Source organism: Trachymyrmex cornetzi, unplaced genomic scaffold (assembly GCF_001594075.2).
Source record: "Trachymyrmex cornetzi isolate Tcor2-1 unplaced genomic scaffold, Tcor1.1 scaffold166, whole genome shotgun sequence".
NCBI classification, from domain to species: domain Eukaryota; kingdom Metazoa; phylum Arthropoda; class Insecta; order Hymenoptera; family Formicidae; genus Trachymyrmex; species Trachymyrmex cornetzi.
The window spans coordinates 325,713-330,018 of record NW_017296266.1 but is presented as its reverse complement, the minus strand read 5'-3'; positions in this window follow the sequence as shown (position 1 = coordinate 330,018).

Genomic DNA, 4,306 nt, shown 5'->3' with positions numbered 1-4,306 from the left:
CGCAGCGTTCCGTGTCGCGCCCCACCATCCCCCGAAAACCACCCCGTATCCTGCCGCCTGCACCACCGCGGCCGTACGTCCCTCGCTATCGCGTACCCCCTTCGCACACCCTCTTGTCCCATTCCTCCACGAACCCGACGCCCCCGCCGGGGGCGAAGCGGGGGGCGTGGACAACCGGCTTTGGCTGGCTGCCGCTGAGTCTGCGCCCCCGACTGCGCCGCGACGGAGATCGCGTCCCTCTGGCTCTCTCTCCGTCTCGCTCTCCTCTCATCCCTTTCGCACGGAGAGCGGAAATTCGGGCGAGAGGGGGAGGAGGAAACCCGGAAGATGGACGAATTGAGAGCCTCTCAGGAGATGAAGAACCGGTACTAATATGACTTCGAAGGTGCATTATTTCCTGGTGAACGTCGCCTGCATTGGCCAATTCGTTTCCTCGTCTATAGAAACAAGTAGATGTGTCGATTAATGATTTCCCTTCACGACACATAGAATGCCGCGGCGTTCGACATCTTTTCAACTACAAATCGTCAAAAAAGAAAATAAAAATTATTTTGACGTTGGAGTTATTTGATATTAGAAATTATAAAAGTCATATTTCGATCACGTTACCCTTGAATAGCAAAAATTTGTTTATCAGAAACTCTAATGAGCTTCAACTTAATGAAATTAAGACATAAATGTCAAGCACTTTCCATACTTCAGAGTAATATTAGAAGTAACATTGGTCTATTTCTGCATCAAACACGAGTAATTTGATTAGCCTTTAATGGCTAATTAAGTTATTAGCGTTTGCTTTTATTAGAAGTTTAATAATGTCTTGCCATTGAAAACCAAAAGTCGTAGGATATATGACCTATTATAAAGCAAATGTGATCCTTTTATAAATAATACATAAAATATTCTCTATAACGATATTTATACACTGAAAAAAATATATCTTAATTTCAAATAAATATTTCTTTGCTATTCAAAAATTATTTCTTTGAAAATAAGATATAATATAATATCTTTTTTTTTATTTTCAAAGAAATTGTCATTGATCCAAAAAAATTTCTTTTAATACGAGCAAAGGAATATTTCTTTGAAATTAAGATTTTTTTTCAGTATATGCAAAAATATTAAACATTGAATATTAATTTTTTATTTTTTTATCGAACGTAAAAATTACATAAAAATATTTCCCCTAGGAGAAAAGGACAAGTTAATTCTTTAATACAATGATGTCTTTTATCGATTGCAACTCCTACGTGCGGATACAATACCGAGATCTCATTTTAACAAAACTCATCGACGAAAAACCATCTCCAACTTTTTATCACCCCTGAATTATCAGTTATAAATTTTAGGACTGACATTTACAGTAACATTGTGGATTCTCAAGGTGCGCGTGGGCAGAAGTTAGCGGGGGCGGCAGATAGGGATAGGTGACGAAAGTGAGGGTGAGGATGGAGAACATCGATAGGAAGAAAGGCGCACGACCTGGTGAATCGATTACCCCGAAAAACATATATTCACCTCTCGGCGATTGCCACGTTTAATTACGTGGGCAAGGGCTGACGTTTTCACATAAAACGATCGACTATTATTTTAAGAAATAAAAAAACGAAAGCGCATTATTGTAGCGGGGGTGAAGATCAGATTCTGAATGAAATGAAATATTCAAGGGATGCCTTCAAGTGTGTCGAATTATGAAATAATGCCCGGGTGTAACGGCACGTTATACGTCGGTACTTAATTACTCCTCTGTAGCAAAGACGATCCCTTGCGAATTTAATGACAAAATAATGCAAATTTGTGAGTACATAAATTTGCTTACGTCACGCGAATGGTAGTCTGCTAATTAAAGCTACGAATAAAAAATTATTTATAACTCCGCATATTTAATTTTTCTTTATTAAATATAATGTGTTATAATAAAATGTTAGAAGCATCTAATTGTTATAATGAAGTACTGCAGTAGACACACACAACACATCATTAAATTTAGACTTTTAGGATATACAATATAGAATATACTTTTTATAGTCATCTTTTTTTAGCTTATTATTGTTTATTATGGCAATTAATCCTTTAAATAAAGTATTTTTTAATTCTTATTGTGCTTTATTATATCATTTCCCACTTTTATGTTGTAATATAATAATTATGCAGTTCAATGAACAGTAATAAGTATAGCACCTCGCGTAAATCTTTATACTCGCGTGAATTACGAATTTAGAGACGTACTCTTCGAGAATAATTTATAAAATTTCGAATTTGTACTGATACCGCACAACGTGAGTGCCAAGAATAACACGGCGTTAAAAATGCTGACGTCAAAACTGCGGAGAAGCAAGGAAAACCTATTAATGGCTGAGTAACGGTCGCGTTTGTTATAGGTCAATATAGAGCACAGGGAAATATGGTTGATCTTCTGGACTGGGATAACACAACAAAATGCAAATAATTACAAGAATAATTTAGACCATAATGCTGAACAGACATTGTAGCGCCAAATTTCCCCCTTCCTGTGATTCTTCTCTTTCTCTATTTCTTTTTCCCGAATTTTGCATGATCAATATCGTTTGACCCATTCCTGTCAAATTGAAAATCGCATTTGCTATTCTCCTATCATTTCGTACCACATTCTACGTATATTTTAAGCATCTGAATATAGATTTCTTGTTTCAAGTCTAAATTTTGTAACATAAACAAAATACTTTTTTTCTCTTAACAAAACAAATAATATTTGCAATAAATGTTAACAGAATATAAATATATAAAATTATAGTACCACCCCGTAGTGAGTATTATGAAATAATTACGATTTTTTAAGGCATTTTGTATCTTGCAATATGACGTCTTTAATTATATATTATTTAATTTATATATATAAAATACAATAATAGTTCTGTATCTTGTAGCATCATATTATATATATAGACTTCTCGAGAAAAAATGTTTCATATATAATCATATATGATTATACATATATAATTATATAAAATTATATAACTATATAATTATATAAAAAATTGACATATTTTGTATATAACTATATATAAAATGTGTCCATTTATATAACATTTTTTCCCGGGAATTATCATAAAAATATATAGTATTATTTTATTTTTCGTTGGAAATAAACGATAAATTCTTTGCGCTACAATTATTAGCATTAAATTGCTTAGAATATCTTAAAATACTCTTATAGAAATTCCGATAGAACCGAGATATCTTTTCTACAATGTGCATACACTGGATGCTCAACCCTATTAACAATCCTACCAAGATAGTTAGCAGTTTGCCGAGTGTCACATCCGCTAGTATTCTTTCTAAAATAAGAAGCTATCGAGTGTAATAAAATACAAATTAAGATCATTCTTTCACATTAAACCCGATCTTTTTTTAGTTAAATTTCTTGTGTGCACCATTCGACTTTATTTTTGTTTCTCCAAAACATGGAGAGAAAAAAGAAGGATAAACCCTGCAAAAGTTAAGCTGAAAAAATTTCTAATTCCACATAAAAATTAAAATGGGGAAGAAAAAGAAAGATCCGATGATAATGACAGAAATTGCCGATTTCCGTCATTATTATCGAATCTTTCTTTTTCTTCCCTATTTTAATTTTTATAAAGATCAAAGACTTTTCACGAATCGTAGAATAAAAAACATAGTACAGAAAAGGCCGTTTTGTGCCCACTAACGGAAAAGTGTAAAACATAGTGAATATTACAGATTTCGACTTGCTGAACACGATGGTGCCATTAGTTTTCATTGAAAATGCAGGGAACATCGTCATTTTTCGAGTTAAAGTCCTATATTTCACCCTCTCTGTAATACATGATTTTCAATACGAGTGGATTATTTCATGTGAAACTTAAGGCCTGTTCTTTTTGGCTGAACTTTTGCACCAGTTCATCTTTCTTCCTCTTCTTTTCTCCTGGAGAGAAAAGGAAGGAAGATGAACTGGTGCAAAAGTTCAGTTAAAAAGAACAGGCCTTTAGTATGCGAAGGTTCCTAATATTGTTAAACGGAAATCGAATAAATAAGATAAGTTCGAAATAAAGAATCCAAAATGGCGGTTGCCATTTGACCATTTTTTTGCTGTCGCCAACTGCTTTCTATAAACCGCTCTCAGTCGGGCCCAAGGACTACGAGCGTGAACGTAGCGGTTTTCTGTCCCATCTTAATTTGTGTTTTATGTATTTTTTGTTTCTTTTTGTGATTTGTATTTTTTTATATGTTCAGTATTTTTTCTAGGGCTCAGACAAAAGATTCGAACATGTCGAATATTTGATCTGTTCAAATAATTCGAAGTTGAAAA